Source organism: Pyxicephalus adspersus, chromosome 3 (assembly GCF_032062135.1).
Source record: "Pyxicephalus adspersus chromosome 3, UCB_Pads_2.0, whole genome shotgun sequence".
Lineage (NCBI taxonomy): Eukaryota > Metazoa > Chordata > Amphibia > Anura > Pyxicephalidae > Pyxicephalus > Pyxicephalus adspersus.
Window position 1 is genome coordinate 142,226,589 of NC_092860.1, and position 20,240 is coordinate 142,246,828.

At 37.9% G+C, this 20,240-nt stretch overlaps 1 protein-coding gene across 1 annotated transcript in view; it reads left to right on the forward strand.

The window, feature by feature from the left end:
- The window catches only part of CTBP1 (C-terminal binding protein 1), a 269,296-nt gene that overhangs the window by 67,138 nt on the left and 181,918 nt on the right, over positions 1–20,240 (forward strand). The gene's annotated exons all lie outside the window — the stretch shown is intronic.

A 20,240-nucleotide genomic window follows, 5' to 3' on the forward strand; every position in this document is an offset into this window, starting at 1 on the left:
AGTAAGGCAGACTGGGTTTTGTACATGGTGTCACCTAACATAATACTTTTATTAAACGTCTGTGATTCATAAAACAGATAAAAATAATTACTAATACATTTTTATTTTTTTATCAATTTTATTTATAAAGCGCCAACATATTATGCAGTGTTGTACAATAAATAGGTGTTGCAGATTATAAACCTGAATAATAGTAAAGTACAAACAATAATACAGGAGAAAAGGACCTGCCCAATAAAGCTTACAAGAGATAAGGGAGAATAGTATATGATAGGAGGAAAATATGAAATTGTGGCAAAATTAGTGATGGGTGGACAGATGAATATGGATAGGCAAGTTTGAAATAGTGGTTTTTAAGTGCTTCCTAAATGTGCTTAAGAGCAAGCCTATTGGGACAAAAAAGTAAGGCAGCTCCAGAGAGGTTTTGGAGCTATGAAGGAGAAGAGGTTGTCAATGAGAAAATCATTAGTAGGTCATTGTAATAGCAGAGAGGGCAGCTAGGGGTATATTTGTCTACCATATTAGTAATAGACTGAGATCTGGTAGAGGACATTTGCTTATTATGAACTCATTGGCATGTTCAAAAAAACAGTTATTAATATTATTATTACACAGTATTTATTTAGTGCCATCATATTACGCAGCACTGTACAAAGTCGATAGTCGTGTCAATAACTCAAAGGAGCTCACAATCTAATGTCCCTACCATTGTCATATGTCAATAATGTAGTCTAAGGTCAATTTTGAGGGGAAGCCAATTAACCTAACTGCATGTTTTTGGGATGTGAGAGGAAACTTGAGTACCCGAAGGAAAGCCACACAGACACGGGGAAACCAGTGTGAAATGATTTGAGCTTTGTGTACATTGTCATCAAAAATGAGTACACTGTAGCAATAAAGGAATGGACATAGTCATCAGCAATACTGAGATAGACTTTGGCATTTAACAAATGTTCATTTGGTACTAAAGCACCTAAAGTATGCCAGGAAAATATCTCCCACACTATTACACCATCAGCGTCAGCTTGAACTCCTGATACAAGGCAGGATAGCTCCATGCTTTCATTGTTTGATGCCAAAGACCCTATCATCCCAATGATGCAGCAGAAATTGAGACTTAGGAGTCAAGGCAATTTTTTTCCAACTTTCTCTTAGTTTTAGCTGACTTGCACCAGGTGTGCTACTGTAGCACATTTGCATCAAACTTCAATGCAATGTGCTTGGCTGGTTGTCTAGTGTTTGTATATTAAGCCCAAATGCAAAACTTACCTCCATGTGATGTATGCAGAAGAATCACATATATTTAGGTTAGGCATTACACTGCCTTCCTATACATGGCCTCAACATATTAGTAAGTCTGATGAAATGCAGCCTCCAGGAAAGAGAGTAGTTTGAGGGCCCTGATACAAGCATCCCCACTGCCCAGATGCCATGTAAACTTCCATAAAGAGTACAGGAAAAAGGTAGAGTTGGGCAAGCTGGCATGGATTGCCAAAACAGGAAGGTCTGTTGGATGGGAAGTCAGGGATATCTCATTGTATACAGTTAGTCCCCGGCTTACATACATGATGGATAACCACTGTAGGTTTGTTCTTAAAATGAATTTGTATGTAAGTCGGAACATGTACATTTTTGGAATAAACGAAGTTAGGACAGATGTTTGTCTGAACAAATTATTAGGCAGCATGGTGTCAGTTACTGTATAAAATCAATGTGAGTTAATCACAAAGCAAAAACAAAAAACCTTTATGGAGCCCGGACATGCATTAACTTATGGAGCAAGCTGTGCTTTGATATGCAAAAGAAACAATTGCAGAGTTTATCCTGGTCAGTAAAAAGTTACAAGAGGCTGCAGAAAGAGCTCAATTCTTAAGATCACCCACAACCTCAGCTGTGTTTAGCAAAAGATTTCTTCTGCAAGTCATGCAAATCGCCCCTCCCCTCTTCAAGCCTCCATTCTACACACAAGCGAGCAGGGAAGCCCTGTTCATATCTAGGAGGCGTCCATATATCGGATGTCCTTAACCCGGGGACTATCTGTAAACCAGAAAAGTAACCTTTTGGAAGATTTCTCCATTTCCATAGAAATCAAAATTTGGATTTGGACTTTTGATTCTGTTTAACAATTATGATGACAAATAGAGTAGGTGTGTGTCCCTAGAGGGGACATATACAGCAATAAAATTGATACATTCTATACATCTTAGAAGTAGGAAACAAAAGGCAGTATTATTGCCTGTTCCAAACAAAGTACAAGATCTTGCTTTCCTATATTGATATGTAAATGTGTTGCTGGCCCACCCTAAGTGGGGTCACTGACCACTATGCCGTCTCAGATGGTTTCCCTGGAAACTCACAGCTGTTATTTACAGCTCAGCGACGGCTTACTCTGATGGCCAGGAGATATCCGACAGGTAATAGCTGCTCGTTAACTAAGGAGAGTTGATATATACAGGGAATCTGGCCATTCCATTGTACAACTAAGAGGAACTGACACGGCGTGACGGGAGTTATAAAGGGGAATAATGGAAGGACGAGTTGCAGTAACCAAGGGCAGTCTTGACCTCACACCATGTGCACCATGTTAATATGAAGATATAGTGAGACGAGGAACATTTAACTCATTACGTGATTGTTCCTTTATTATATTCATTACCACTGTACTCTTGTTTTTTTCAGGTCCATAGCATGGTAGAGCCATCTTAGAACAAAAAGGGAAGTCACATATCTTCTAAGGATAAGAGGATTGTTTCCTATTTTAGGGAAGTATAGGAAATCATACTTTTAGACTTATTGGATAACTTTACATCCAGAGCCTCTGGCCCATAGTACAAATAGAGCATGATATTATAAAGCATTTTATTCCAAAGTGTTCCAGGCTTGTTGGCCATCATCAATTTGTACAAAAAAGGGGTGTTGTGGTTGTTCATCATCAATTTGTTTGACAAAAATAATGGCTTCTATGGCCTAGGGCTTGAGGATCAAAGAAAAATGGTAACCCACAAGGTGAGGAGGGAATTAACAATTTGTCCTGTCCATAACATGAGGAGCATTCTAAGAAATGTCACATGCCGATACAGAGGACTGGATCCAAATCCAGTGAAGCCGTAAAAATGATTCCTTGGACACAAGTTCCAGTAGCTGTTGATAGTGTGCAGTGAGCATAATTTCTTGCTGTGATGTATACTCCTATAAACCCATTGGAAACATTACATTCAAGGATTATGTTATCAATGAACACTGCCTGGTCAAAAAGTCCCGAAATTTGTCGGGGTAGTGTTATGATTTGGGGTGACTTCATTTTGTCAGGTTTAAGTTCAGCAACATTAAGTGCCGAAAAAATTAGGTCAGCTGACAACCGAAATTTACTGAATGACCAAGTTTTTTCTTCCCTGATGGCCCAAGGACATTCTAAATTGCAATGCCGGGTTTTATCAGGCTCAAACTGAGAAAGAGACATCATTTTCACACATGGATTGGCCACCACAGAGTCCAGATATCAATCCCATTGACAATCTTTGGGATGTGCTGCAGAAGAATTTAAACAACAGTCCTCCTCTCTTATCATCAATACAAGATATTGGCAAAATAATTATCGATAGAAATAAATTTCTGATGGAAACATTTCTGATAAAAACTTTCGATGGAAAGATTTCAACGTTGCATGAGCCTATTCAAACCATACCAAGGTTGATGTGTGCCTAAAGGTGGTTCAACTAAATATAAGAGTGTGTGACTATTTTTGTTGGCCAGGGAGTCTATGTTAGATCAATTTATAAAGAAGCGTGAAATGCTTGCAATGCAGGGTAATGCTGAAGCAAGGTGTAAGGAAGATTAGAAACTTGTTGAAAGGTTGTTTGGAATCCTTAATGTAATAATAATAATGTATTGTAATGTAAATAATAATAATGTAATGTAATGTAAATATAATATTAATATTAATAATGTATCTCTCACTTATATATATATATACTTTTATAAAAGTATTATATATTATATAATGAGTAGTGATAGCGCTTTATCATGTTTATCTAGGTCTAGTACATTCGAGCACAGCCACTACCAAATTTGCAATTGACCAACTAATCCAATGGACTTGACCAAAGTTGAAAAAACAGGGGAGCGAAGCTGATTGCTCTTGCAGCCCCGTAGTATGTGTTCTTGGATAGAGATTCTCTCCAAGAACACAGGAGTACCACAGCTGTGCTCATCATGAATGAATGCAGCTGTGAGAGTCATCCTGTAATGATTTCCTTGATCTTCCGATGGGTCTGCGAAATCCCGCCGAAATTTCATGGACCCATCAAAAGTTCGAGCTAATTTTTGCAAGAATGTCAGAGGCATTCTCGTTCATCTCTACATACAACACAACATGACCAGTTTAATTTATATTTACCAACACATCGCTTACAATCAGACAGTTGATGACATCACAAAGCATATAGACATTATTATTATTATTATACAGTATTTATATAGCGCCATCAAATTACGCAGTGCTGTACAGAGTCCATAGTTGTGTCATTGTCAAGATGAGCTTCTGAAGTTCAAAGGAAATAGGATTTAAGTGACTTTGAACACGGCATGTTTGTTGGTACCCATCAGACTGGTTTGGGTATTTTAGCAGCTGATGACTTGTTGGGATTTTCGTGCACAACAATCTTTAGGGTTTACAAGGCAAAAAGGTGTCCAACCTGGTACTACAAAGGCATACTTTTTAATGTGGACGGTCAGTAAATCATATAAATAAAGATAAGAAAAAAAGAAGCTTTTTGTGGTGTGCAAGGTACTTTGTATTTTCTTCAATTAAGTATAGCAACAAATCAAGGATCATCATACAACATATAATTTGATCATTACAAATACCTAACAATAACACATGCAGCTTTAGCCAGGTAATAAAGAAATATTTGTGTACAATAGTAATATGGATAGATAGTTTGTTATAACATTATAGATTTGGTAGTCATAGAGAGATACCGTTGTCTCAAACCCAATGCGTTTCACTGGTTGGCTTCCACAGGGGATTCTCCAGAGACTTTTAATTTTAGTAACTGAGTCACAAGGATAGAAGCTCAGTTTTTTTTATGGAAACAGGGGCTTCTTTTGCATGTAAGCTTGTATCTGGAAGATTGTTGCTATAAATTTTTTTTCCTGAAGTAAGTTTTTTCAAGTTTTTGAGATAGAAGAGAAGAACTGGGGATCCTATTCACTTCTGACAGCTCATAGAAGGAGGGCAGTATGTACGCAACAGGCCAAGGCAGATCTACAGGTGTAATACAATGATTTCTATGAATAATATAGAGGTCTTTTTTGATTCACATCAACATGTCTTGACAATCGTTGTCAGTATTCGATATCGAATGTGTCCAGCTCAGATATCTTTCAAACATGCTTGTGCAATGCTTTCTGAATTCCAATATTGCCTCTATTATAATGGGTGTTTGAAAACCACATTCATATTATACAGCCCTAAGCCTTCTCCACCAATGAAGCGCAGCAATATGTTTATTGTATATTCCTCTGGGTATTTCCAAACATTGCTCCCATTCAGATTTAGCTCAAGCGTTACACACTTTACAATGTAATCTCAAGAGTACTTTTCAATCTTTTTAGATCTGCAGCTTTTGTTAAAACAATTCTTGCTGGTCCTTTTAATAACAGAATATTTGCTGATCTGGCCATAAAGGTCCTTGTCCAGGTACTAGAGAAAAGAGAGGTAAAAATCTGGCTGAACCATCTGACAAGGATATTTGCTTTAAAAAAATCAGAATTATAAATGTCTTGGCAAGTAGGACAGTTTACATTTATATATTTCTGCCCAGACTGTAGCTGCCTTCATATCAATTCAAAAGCACCCAAATTGTATTGTGTATACATGAGATCAGAATTCCAATCATTTTCTATCTGAGAAAAATCAGAAGGGCCGCAACTGATACGTGTGTGTGCGCAGTGTTTGGGAACTTCGGATTGGTTGATTACTGATCAGAATGTCAATCAAATCGGTCAGGCGGCACAAAATGGTCAGCCGGCCTGCCCCTGTGCAACAATCTTCAGTTTAAGGGTTGCTGTGTAGGGGGTCCTTGATCCCACGACCTCTTTCAGGCGATAATGGCTGTTGTATGCATAAATACAATAAATGTTTTATTTTAACGAATCCATAATTGGATTCGAACTGCCCAGCTTTCCATTTCCCCCTATATATCCTTAGGCTTATAATGCTTCTTCAATGAATTGGTTATAATTGTTTCACATAGAACACCCAGCAGACCACCCTAGCATGTGTCCTTTATACCATAAGTATTACTTTTCATGTTTTCAGGCTTTGCTGTGTAGAATGCGTAATATAAATAAATGGCATGAAATGATCGGGTTTTGCAGTTCCAGCAATTATATTAGGGGGTTATTCACAATAGAACACATTTGCACTTCTTATGAACAGAGAGTCGAGAGCATTGTGCTCTGTGTACATTTCTCAGGAAGAATGCTGAGATTATTTGCATTTTATGAATAACAATAGTATACAGAACATCATCAACCCCCCCCCAACCCAACACACACATGCAAACATACACACGGTGACTTATGAGTGTTCTGCTATTCTTTATGTCATCTAATCCAACCATAAATCAGAATTCTGAGTATTCGTACATGAATATGTTGTGCTGAGCCTTCCATACATATGCAGATGCAATTTCACACAAATGGGCTGCTATAGGACCTCAGGGACGAGCACTGCCTCATTTTTATAGTTCTCTTCTTTGTTTTGCTCAAAATATATTCCTTTCTCTATATGTGCCTGTTATGCATCTTCAGCATACAGCCCAGGACAGGCTGTAATTTATTATTACCTTGCATTTATATAGAGCTGATACCTTATGCATTGCTTTACACAGTTCATTGTTTTGGTATTAACTCATGGATGATTTTAGACAAAACAGAGCCCTGGGCAAATATGAAGTGGCAGCCTCCAATGTACAGCATTTAAGTTCCCTGCACCCTTGCCAGTTTGGGACCATTGCTCAGTTTGCCCAAACCTAAAACAAGCCCTGTTGCCTAGAGGGGTTCACAGTCTAATGTACTTATTATGACTTGGTATCAGCCTTTTACAGCCCCTGTAAAGCAGGGCTGAACCTTGTGAAGAAGAAGCAGAAGAGGGGTCATTCGTGCTGAAAAGAAGCAAGCTAATAGATGGAAAGAGCAGACAGTGTCTGGGCTGGATCCAGGATAGCCTGGGTTCAGAAAAAGTGGGATGAATTATACTTCAGACTGGCCATCAGACTGAGGACATCTATTGCCAGAGACAATATACTGCAGGGAAGATCTCTGGGTTTTTGGTGAACATTGCAGCAAAAGTTGCTGTTATCATTGTATGAGTTAAAAAACTTGTCCGGCACGTTTGGGCTGTTCAGCAACATGACCAGTCAGCTTCTCTGCTGCCAATACTTTTTGGTCTGGTGGCATGGTGCATGCACTCACAATGCAGCTTGGACTGCCCATCAGATGGGAGAGGTGTATGTGCAACTCCCTGGCTTAGTTTTTAGTGATCCAGTTAATCTAATCTAATTGTCTGGGGCAGCTAAGGGTCACTTTATGACAAAACTGATCCTGGTCATGCCAACTTTTCCTTGATTGACCTTGATTTTACTCTACCCTTTGGATACCTCACCTGGCTGTAGTCTCCTGTGCATGACCTTTGGCTCTGACACTGATCTGCTCCTGCCTAGTGTTGTGGCTACCAATAACGACCCCTTGGCCCCATCAAGTCTTGTAGGTTACTAGTCTTGCCCAAACCTTGTCCTCCAGATACCATCCTATGAGCACTGAAGTCCTGGGGCAACCGAGTGCTGGGATGGTGGAACCAGCCTCCTGAACAGGGGCTTGCCATAGGCAAAGTGTGAGGTATTAGATTGGAGGATTGGTACCTGGTAAGCATTGACTCTGGAGCAGGACCTTACAAATAAATTGGTAAACTGAATAAATGCTTAAAGTGTATCCTTGTAATATAAAATTTCCAGGCATTTATAATAGATCTCACTACACCCCATTAAAATGTGCTAAATACCTTTGTTTCTCTGGAAGGTCAGAACCGTCTTTATCCAGGCATGACCCAATGTCTTAATCTAATAAATAATCAACACAGAGGTAAAATACATAATTCCACCAAATAGGCTCTTCATTAGGCATGGCATGGATGGATGTTGGAAACATTGCAATTTTTTTTTTTTTGTAGTTTTTTTCACTGATTAATCATTTAGCACTTTGAACTAAAAAATGGATATACAAGTTCTTGGTGTAAGTGACTTTCCAGCATTGGAAAAACAACCGCTGTATATTGCAATGTGAAATATATCCATGAAGAATTTAAAAAAGTTACAAAATGACAATTGATTCCAAACAATTCTAATTTCCTTTTCAGAGGGGTATGAGAGGCATCTTCCGCCCACCAAGTGCTTGCAATGTAGACAAATATTGTTTTTGTTCTCCTTGCTATGCACAGTCCCATAATACAGATTGTGTGAAGTAGAACAAAGGCTTGCGCAGATGATAACATGATACACAAATGAAAGCGTCTTCAAGTCCTGTGGATGTATATCAGCCTCGGGAGTGTCATAAACTGTTTGGTTGAATTGTGCGCTGTCTCCGCTTAATGAATACTGCACACTGTTTCTTTCTCCCGATTTCAATAACCCCCTCAGGCATGCATGTGGGGATTTGATTAAACAGAAGCCTATGAAGGCAGACAGGTCTGACCTTTAGTTGAGAAATGAAAGTTAAAAGGTTATGTTAATTATTTATTTTCTTTGCATGGAAATCTGCATGGAATAAAATAATGCTGCTGGTGATGAACTGGTTTGGTGTCATCTGTAAGTGGAGTGAGGTTAACTGTGCTGAGAAGAATAAACAAATCTTTATGGGGACTCTGGGAATATTTGGGCTTGCTTCAAGGGAAAATGGCAACTTTGTGGGCCATCAGAACCAAGCTAGAGCCAACAAATGTATAGAGGGATTAAGTTACCTGCTGAAAGTATACAAATACTATGTGATTTAGGCCACCGGTTCTGTTTTCACAATCTGCTGACAAAGATACTTGAATATTGGGTATGGAAAAGGAGATTCCAGTGTTGGAACCCTGGTGCAGGTATTTTTTTTATTGCATAGAGCTAGTCTTTAGAACAGAGGTGGGCAAACTCCGGCCTTTAGGCCAGATATGGCCTAGCCAGTATTCCAGTCCGCCCCCCCTAGTTTTTTATTGTTGTATCCGGCCTAATTGAATTGTTGCCTTGTCGCGAGTTCCCACGATATCATCAATATCATCAAGTTCCCACACAGTAACCCCAATTACTAAGCCTAAAGAGCAGAAGCAACGCACAGCTACCAGTCTCCGGAAGGTTGACCTCGAACGTTGTGTCTTCAACCCCAAATAGACTGACAAATTATTCTTTTTCCAACGCAGGAACAAAGCCCTGAGTTTAGTGTGCAACGACACCAACAGTACTTTCAAGCTGTCAAATCTCAAGGGGCATTTTGATGGCAAGCACGAGCACACGTATAGAGACTACACCACGGATGAGCGGAAGACTGAGGCTGCTCACTTGCAGTCATGGTTGGAAAAAAACTTTCCTTGGACACCTTGTTTCTTCTGGCCTAGTGTGCCTTCTTAACCTCCTGAAGTAGTCCAAAAAGTTTGCTGACCCCTGCTTTAGAACAAACTTTTGCAAACAAAGTGTTTAGTTTATATTAGGGACGATAAATGGGTGTTAGCAGAAGGGTTACAGAGGCAGTAAATCTGAGGTTTACAAGGAGCATTAGGGTGGAGGTTACAAAAAGACTGAGGTTACAAAGATTTATTATTAATATTATTAAACAGTATTTATTTATCACTTGTGTATTACACAGCGCTTTACAAAGTCCATAGTCGTGTCACTAGCTGTCCCTCAAAGGAGCTCACAATGTAATGTCCCTACCATAGTCATATGTCATTAATACAGTCTAAGGTCAATTTGGGGAGGAAAACATTTAACCTAACTTCCTGGTTTTGGAATGTTGGTGGAAACTGGAGAAAGAAATCCCACACAAATATGGGTAGAACCTGCATGCTTCATGCAGATAGTGTCTTAGACAAGATTCAAACCTGGGACCTAGCACTGAATGAGCCAAAATGCTAACCTCTGAGCCACCGTGCTGCCCATGTTAGGGTTGAGGTTACAGGGATGGTTGTAGATGAATTCTAAAGGAAGGATTAGGTTTACAGGTTAGCTTGTGGGTAAGAGTTACAGAGAAGGTCTGGTGTATGGGTTATAGCAAAGGCGAGTTTTGGAGTTATATGGTGGGGGTCGTATCAGAGGTTACAGATAGTGTTGGTGTTGGGGTCATTGAGCAGGTTAGTTCGGAGTTAAAGGGAAGCTTTCTGGTAGGGTTCAGGTTAGAGGGATGCTTAGGGTTAGCACTGAGGTCACCAAGGAGCTTAATGTTGAAGTTTTAGGGAGGGTAAGTGTTAGGTTTGGAAGGGAATACTAAGGTTAGAGTTCATATAAGGGTAAGTTTGAGGGGTATTGTTAGGTTTTGGGTTACAAGTAGGGTTAGTGTTAGGGTTGAACACACATGGCAGGTTAGTGTTAAGGTCATGGGGGTTAAATATTAGGTTTAGAGAGGAGGCTAAGGTTTGGAGATACAGAAAGGCTCAGTGTGAGGGTTACTGTTAGGTTTGGAGTTGAGGTTAAAAAAAGGATTAAAGTTGGGGTAATTGGGAGGGTTATTGGTAGGGATGAGGTTACAGGGAGATTTGGTGTTAGGGTTGATGTCACTAAAGGGTTATTAGGATGTAAGTGTAGGGTTTGGAAGAGAGGGTTAGTGTTACAGGAAGGGTAAGTGTTAGGTTTGGAAGGGAGGGTTAGGTTTACAGGAAGGGTGTTAGGTTTGAAAGCGAGGGTTAGGGTTACAGGAAGGGTAATTGTAAGGTTTAGAAGGGAGGGTTAGAGTTACAGGAAGGGTAAGTGTTAGGTTTAAAAGGGAGAGTTAGGGTTACAGGAAGGGTAAGTGTTAGGTTTCAAAGGGAGGATTAGGGTTACAGGAAGGGTAAGTGTTAGGTTTGGAAGGGAGGGTTAGGGTTACAGGAAGGGTAGGTGTTAGGTTTGGAAGGGAGGGTTAGGGTTACAGGAAGGGTGTTAAGTTTAGAAGGAAGGGTTAGGGTTACAGGAAGGGTAAGTGTTAAGTTTGGAAGAGAGGGTTAGAGTTACAGGAAGGGTAAGTGTTAGGTATGGAAGGGAGGGTTAGAGTTACAGGAAGGGTAAGTGTTAGGTTTGGAAGGGAGGGTTAGAGTTACAGGAAGGATAAGTGTTAGGTTTGGAAGGGAGAGTTAGGATTACAGGAAGGGTAAGTGTTAGGTTTGGAAGGGAGGATTAGGGTTACAGGAAGGGTAAGTGTTAGGTTTAGAAGGGAGGGTTAGGGATACAGGAAGGGTAAGTGTTAGGTTTAGATGAAAGGGTTAGGGTTAGGGTTAGGGATACAGGAAGGGTAAGTGTTAGGTTTAGATGAAAGGGTTAGGGTTACAGGAAGGGTAAGTGTTAGGTTTAGAAGGGAGGGTTAGGGTTACAGGAAGGGTAATTGCTAAGTTTGGAAGGGAGGGTTACAGGTACACAAATGGTAAGTGTTAGGCTTGGTGTTACAGGGAGGTTTAGTTTAACAAACCATTTGCTCTCAGTCCTAAAAGGTTTGTCATGTATTATAATACAGCTTAAATGGCTGTAGTAAAAATAAACTTTCACCATGAAAAATTAGACCAGCGATTACTCACCAGATGGAAGCAGTTTTTTCCAACTTACTGTGCTGAGGACATTTATTGGCCCATTCATCAGCCCATTTTGGTGAATCTATTAGTTTAATATTTGCAAGGGAATGAATGATAACTAACTGAAGGTTGTTAAATGGTGAAAAGATTCAAATTATATGTAAAGCAAATCAATATCTTTACATTCATGTTATATCGATCCTTTCACTATTACGTTATGTAAACTCCAATTTCTAAAAAATTCTACCTGCCTGAATGGTGATCTGATCCTCAGCCATTTCCTTCTGAATCCCTGACCCAGAATGAGTATGCAGCCATGATGACTCTGCCATGAAAGTCCTTGTTCAGGCACTTCTAGTAATAGGGAGGACCGCACTCTCTTCCTGCCTCTCTATCATTGTCACCCTGCCACCTATGCTAACAATGGAGACTATAAGCATTCATGCAAATTGTACAAATCCAGTTTACTGTTGTCACCACCAAAAACCCACCCAGGAAATTTCAACCTTCACTGACGTGCATGTATACAGAAAAGGGCTTCAAAGAGGTTGTACCAGAGCAGCAGCACTGAAATCCAACAAATAATAAAAATATATAAAAATACATAAATAAAACTCAATCTATTAATGAATTCACATTCAAAGGAGTCATTTTTTTTAATTTTAGCAAATTATTTATCATACATTTAGGGTTTACATCTACATTCACAGAGAATCAGTCACGAAAATCTTTTATTGATAAATTGATTGATTGGATAGAGTTTGTATTGTTTCAATTGATTTCTCATTGAAAAATAATTGATGCAAAATAATTAATTTGGATTATTATTTGGATGGAAACAATTTCTTCTATATTGACAAGGTAATTTTATTGTGGTTGATTTTATCCATAAAAATAATTTTTTTTTCCATAAAAATTATTTTATGGAAACATGATTGTATCAAATTAAAATGTGTTCCTAGCATTCATTCCCCTACTGCACTGTAGCATTGTTCTTGCTGCCATATCAGCAGACAGCAGAGGGCGCTACAGGACTACTGGAGCACAGCCAGCTCTTGGATTAAAGGTTTTTTTTTCACTATGCTGACCCTGCAGAGCTTTACATTACTTGTATTATTGTAGGAATATGCTGTAGTAATGATAATGTACAAAGTGAAGCTGCAGCAATGACAGCTTTGCACAGTTCCGAACAAGATCTCCTATTCTGGGTCATAACCCCCAATCACCTCTATTCCCTGGAAATTAATATTGCCAATTTATAAATAATGATAATGAACTGATCGCTTTTAGAGAGCTCCATTTATAAAATCACTTGTAAGGATTGATTATACACTGGGGCTATCTGGCCTTTAATGTATTGTCTGATTTTCTAGATGTCGCATAGTACACTTCTAAGATATATGTGATAGGAGATTTTGATTATTTGGGAAATGTTTCTGAAAATGAAGAAATGATGTATGAAAAGCCAAAATATGTGTTCACAAAAATAAGCATAGTAAAAGTAAAATAATATAATAAGTAAAATAATATAATAGATAATATAAGTATGTCTAAAGCCAACACATTTCTTTTCATATTGGATAGGAAGGAAATGTTTACAACAGTTGTCACCATTTTATTGCCATCTGTGTCCCATTGGGGAGAATTCCTCCAACGTCGTGTAGACTAAACAGGAAAAAGTCCTCTTAGGCCGTGGACAGCAGAACAAGAGTTGTTCATGTGGCAACTCTAATTTAATTTTTCATTTGTTAGAATGTTCATTAGAATACAAGTCAACCTTTGTAGTATATTAATGTGCAGTAACACATTAGTAGAATAAGTAGAAAAAGGTGTCCACAGTACCTCAATAGCATTAGTTCACAATTACCATCTCCTAATAGGCAAAATAAAGAGTAATGTTTAACTCCTAGGTACAGAGGGAGCCAGAAAAAACAGAATTTCATACAGCAAAATGTAAGAAAAATCAAACTTTATTCAAATATATACAATAAAAGTATTACATTCATTAAATTGTTTCTGATTATACAGTGCGAAAAGTAAAACCAAACATTTTCTGCAATATTACAGTTCAAAGAGACATTTCATATTTAGGGAATGCATATTGTATTTTCAAAGAGAAGAGGTTGGATTAATGTCCAACACGTTTCGCAGACGACTATATACTGCTTCTTCGGGGTTCTCTTTATTGTTTATTTGAAGAAAATATATACACCAAACCTCTTAACTTATTGGAGGTCATCCAATAAGCTCATCAACGTCAAGCAAACTGCCAACCCAAAAGTTCCCCCTGGATGGACAGTTAGAAGCATGTGAAAGCAAAAACAACACCACCAGGCTATTAAACATCTAAGCCTATCATATGACTTACAGCTGTTATCTGAATATGCACGTTTTCAACTTCATCTGATAGAGAATAATGTATAAGTGTGTTATTGATTTGGAAGCAAGAGTACAACTGCATTGCTTTAGAAAAAAGGGTTTTGTGCATTTTCTATCAATTTAAGTAGCAATAGTAGCCCATTGATTTTTATTGCATTGCCTTCATTCAAGGCATATTAACATAACATACCTTAACATATTTTATTACTACACTGCACATATCTAAATGGGTCTCAAATCATAACAGGGACAAAAACTTGGCTTTAAAAGCAGTTTAAACATTTTCAGACCCAACTAATATCAGTAACCAATATGCTTTATTAACAGCCACTTTTAGCCACCTATAGAGCAGTAACAGTAGAGGAAGGGGTAATAGTAGGAGCCAATCAGGTGTGCTGTACATGAGCTGGCAGGGGAAAGTCTGACATGAATAAAAGACAGTGAGCAGAGGAATGACTTTTTCAGTGAGCTGCTGATCTGTCACTGTCCAGTCACAAGAGAGGAAGGGATGGGGGGGTTAAACAAAATTCTTCATCACTTTATCCAAAATTAAAGAATATGTAGATGAAGTTATGCTTTAGGCAGTTATTGTTGTGCAGTAAGTTATTTCTGACCGCATATAGTGCATTCTCCTAGTCAGTGTTGGTGGGGGGGACCATATACCTGACAGATCTATATTAGTTTTTTATATTATAAAAGTCTAGCAGTACTGGGGAGGACAAGAGATTGCAATACAACCCAGAGCTCAATATTATCAAACTGTCTAGCTGGCAATCCAGAGTTTTTGAGCCTGAACATGAGAACTTTACAGCAAAACAAAAAAATAAAATAAACGAAAAAGAAACATTTTTAAACTTATTTTTAAGATTATTTGCTCATCATTTTGCAAAGAAGCTGGTAAGCATAATAATATATTAATTATAATTATTATTACTATTAATAGTAATAATAATAATAATAATAAACTGTATTTATATAGCACCAACATTTTACACAGTGCTGACATATTCCTCAATAACACCACTAAACCTACTTACTGTATGTAACCATATAAACATCAAATACTTTGCTATTTTCCATTTTCATGGCTTTGGCAATAAAAACCTCTTTAGGGCAAGAAAACCCCAAATCTCCAAGAATTCTTCTTGCTTTTTCCCAAATAACAAATGGCATCTTTCAAATATCATGTACATTGCAAAGTCAGAATTCAAGAGGTAGGGAGCAGATACATCTAGACATTGGTGGCATCCCGGAAAACTGGTGATAAAGGTCTACTGTAACAGATTATATAAATCGAATAAATTATCAATCATAAATATAATATAAACAGGATGTATGGCAGTACAAGATCAAACTATAGAAGATAGGATTATGGGAGCTCTTTGTTAAACAACAAAATGGGTTATAGGCTCCTGGGATCCATATCCAAAAGTCCCAATCTAAAGAAAGTAAAGAAAAATGAAAAAGGGTACTTAGAATGACCTAATACAATGGAAAAGCCCTGAAAAACATATTCATGTTGTTTCCTTTTTAATAATAAGCATTAGAAATCATACAACAAATTCTATCTCACTTCACCCCAGCAGTCCCTCAGATGAGCATGCTCTTGATCACTTGACCCATTATATTAGCTCTGACTTTGCTTCCCTATTTGCAGTTCAGTTACCAGAATTATTTTCTGCAACATTTTATACCATAGTAGTAGTTGAGTGCTTTAGCAATCCTCTTGTAGCTTCTCACCAAAAACACATTGCTAGTGTCACATTGGACAACAGGGGTGCCCCATCATCATTCTACCCCAATGGCCCCCAACCCCTAATATAACTGAAACAGAGAGGAAATAAATCCTCCAACAGCTTTTACCTAGTAATTCAGCAATTGAAAAGAAATGTTATTCCACATTATAAATAATGTGGCACCAAAGATTAGGGGGTTTTAGTTTAAGTTATTATACTATAATTGTGTACAGGTAAAATTCAAAATGTATTAATTACACATATGAAAAAATATCAACAATTTGGACATATAAAAGAGTTCAAATATCAGTGTGATAGAGGCAGGTAAATACATCGTCTTTTGATAAACAGTTTACATAAATTGAATAGTTTAACTTAATACATCATTTTTTTTATATAGGATAGTTTCACTTGACAACACGTTTCACTGTGTTTTCTCCACTTCATCAGACAGGAAACTATGTTAGATAAGCGAAGTACATAGGTTTCCTCTGAATGTATAAGAATATAATAGAAATAAATTCTTTATGATTACAATTTTCCTGAAACAAAAAGTATATATATTGTGTAAGAAATAAGCAAAAAAACAAAGCAACCTTATGTTTGTAAGAAATGAATTAACAGTCTGTAAGTTTTTGCCAACAGGCTAGTTATAAGTAAATTCTTATCAAACATAAAATTGTTTTGCTTTTGCCTTTGAGAAACAATTCTGTGTCTGCTACTGGGTCCTAAGGGGTACTTTTTAAACATGACACTTAAATACAATAAACAATAAAATATTGCTTACTTACAAAAACAAATGGTTGGAATGAAATAAGTGCCAACACGGATATTTTTCCAGTTTAACATTTGTTGTACAACCTAATACAGCAGATGGATCAACAAATGTAAACCAGCTTTACTACGCCGTACCTCCGTGCCTACTGTCAGGGATCATTTGTTTTAGAAGGACAAGGAGAGTGCTGCGATCACAGATAAGGCTGAATGCGATTTCACTGGGAGTTTATTTATTTCAGCAGGTAATGGTGTGATTTGGAGATTGAAAATAAAGTAATGGCTTCTGGATTTTGACAATCCAGGTTAGGTATCTACTTTTTTTTAAAGGAAACCTAAGACCAAGCAATATGCCATTTTCATGAACTACAGAAACATAAAAGAGTAGCAATTGATGCATGGTCTTAGGGCAAATTACCCACCCAGTGAAGGGCCACCCAATGAAGGACGATATTAGATAAAAAGCACAGCATTCCCACTCCCTGCACCTCCTGCCATTTTACAAATTAGAGACCTAGACTATGGCCCCGATTTATGAAAGCTCTCCAAGGCTGGAAAGAATGCACTTTCATCAGTGAAGCTTGGTGATGGATCTGGTCCAGGATTTAAAACATTTGCTAGCAAATAGCAAATGATTTTTAAAAATCCATTTCATGTTTTCTGGATCACCCAGCTTCACTTCTGAAAGTGTATTCTCTCCAGCCTTGGAGAGCTTTCAAAAATCAGGCCCTATAGCTCAGTTTGACCTCCCAATACTGGCCCTGACCCCTAAAGAATATCAACTGTAAAAAAAAAACTTTTCTGATATTCTACTATTATCATTTATTTATTACAATAAAGGGTTAGTTCACCTGGAATAAAATGATAATAAGCTTTAGAAGTATTATACATCTCTCGGGGTAGAGATAAAATTTCCTGTGTTTGTTCCACAATAAAGTTTTTTTAAATCATTATCCTGAAAAAGAAAACTGGGAAAAAGCCTGAAGTTCTTGTGTCAGCGATCTCAGCCAGGAACGATGGCGAACGCTACATGCATCTGGTTCTCAGCTCAGAAATCTAATGTAGTTCTGTTACACAAGTCATGTGATTCAGGCACTTCTTTAGCACCAAAGCCAGGTTGTTATGCAAAACATTTTGGTCCAGGACACAAACCCAGTCTGGTAGTTGGTTGACTGATAAAGAAGAATCAGCACAATAAAGATTGTGTAGGTTGATAAAGTTCTATTTAGGTTCCATCATTGATGTTTCTATGTTATCCCTGAGTTCCTTTACATAGTTCCTTTACATATACATTTAGGGTCCATTTGATTTCTTTCATAAGTGCACTTAAACTTCATCTGAGTTCCACAACTTGTGCTCCTAAGTTCCCTTGCAGCTGCTTTTAGGTTCCATTTGGGTTCCCTTTACAGGTGCACCTAAGTTCCATCTGGGATCCTTTATAGGGTCCTCTATTTTACATTTAAGTTCCTTTACAGATAGACCTAGGGTCCATTTTATTTCCTTCCCAAGTGCACATAAGCTCCATCTGAGTTCCTCCACCTATTCCCCTAAGTTCCATTTAAATTCCGTAACAGCTGCTTATAGGTTCCATTTGGGTTCCTTCAAATGTGCTTGTGAGTTCTATTTGAGATCCTTCACAGGTGCTCCGAAGTTCCTTCTGATTTCCTTTACAAGTGCACCTATGTTCCATCTGAGAACCTTTATAGGGTCCTCTATTTTACATCTAAGTTCCTTTACAGATACACTCAGGGTGAATTTGATTTCCTTCACAAGTGCACCTCAGCTCCATCTTAGTTCCTTCAACTTTTCTGTTAAGTTCCATCTGAGTTCCTTTACGGCTTCTTCTATGTTCCATTTGGGTTCCTTAACAGGTGCTTGTGAGTGCTATCTGAGATCTTTCACAGGTGCTCCAAAGTTCCTTCTGAGTTCCTTTACAGTTACACCACAGGGGTTTCTAAGGTCCATCTGAGTTCCTCCAGATGTGCTCTTAATTTCCATTTGATTTTCTTTACAGCTCTTTCTAGGTTCCATTTGGGTTTCTTCACATGTGCTTGTGAGTATTATCTGAGATCCTTCACAGGCGTTTCTAAGTTCCATCTGAGTTCCTACAGATGTGTTTTTAAGTTCTATCTAGGTTCTTTTACAACTGATTTTAGGTTCCATTTGGGTTCCCTTACATTTGCTTGTGAGTTCTATCTGTGTTCCTTTATAGGTGCATCTAAGGTCCTTTACAGATGCACCTAGGTTCCATCATCACATAAGTTTCTTCACAGGGGCTTCCAGGTTTCATTTTAGTTCTTTCATAGGTTCATAAGAGTTCCTTTAAAGACTTTTCTAAGTTCTATTTTAGTTCCTTTGGACAAGATTGTGGGTTCCTTCAATGGTTTCAATGAGTTCCTTCACAGATTATTTGACTAGAAGTTTTCTTAGCAGTATCAAGCTATTTCAGTTTGTTTGGCATTTCTACTGACTTGTAATGAGAGATAATAATTTCTGACAGGAACAAAAGAACAGACCTTATAGGGTCACCCTGTACCCTCACCTTCTATAAACATCTTTACAACAATAGAATAACAGTGAGACAGAGGCCAATTTGCTACTGACATTTCTCCCCCCAACCTATCCTGAGTATTACAGGGATTTACGAAAGAATAATCCAGGTACTTATAATAAGATTCATTTAAAATGAATAAGTCACCATGAGAAACCTTTTTTTGTGGTCCAACAGTTAGAAGCCTAGTCCCAAAACACATCTCACCGACGCATCCTCTTTAATGTGTCTACAGCAGAAACGCTTTGTGTAAATGAATGCCGAAAGAAACATTTTGAAACGTCTCTTTAAATCAATGCTTCAAATAAGGTGAAGATTGATTAAATAAAATCTTGAAGCTGCAATTCAAGAACTCTCGTAGATGACAATTTTGTATTCCCCACTGGATATAGATGCTTGCAGTATGTTTAACCCTCACGTCAGCCGCAAGTAAATCAATCTTTTTCACGGGTATACCACGGCAGCTATTGATTAAGTTATGTTAAAATGCTGGAATGTATAAATGTAATGTATTTAGAAATAAAGAGGAATGTCAGGTATGAGGTCTCATTCACATAAGTGGCTGAATTGTCTCTAGTGAATGCTCAATAATCTGCAGATATATAAAGTTTTGGGCAGCTGTGATGGCCTCCGCTAATCCCCATGGATGTCATTTAGACTTGTTGGGTATTTCCAACATTAGCATTCAGGGGGACACATCTGCTTGTTTTCTGGCCTCTGATGTCTTTGCCTCCCGCAAATTCCGATGGAAGCTCTTTGTTTTAGCATTGACTTTAAATTGAAGAGTAAGATTGTATGCAGTATTACCAAAAATGTGCACTAATTTCTAAAATATGAAAATATTAGGAAAAGAATCCCATGTAGAATAAATCTTTTCACATGAAACCACTGCATTATTGGATTTTTAGTGAATGTTGAGCCCATTTGCTCTGTAACTTGAGGGATCGGGTATTAAAAGATGGCCATGCTCCTCACACCTTTCCTGCATTTTTGGAAGCTCATAAGGATA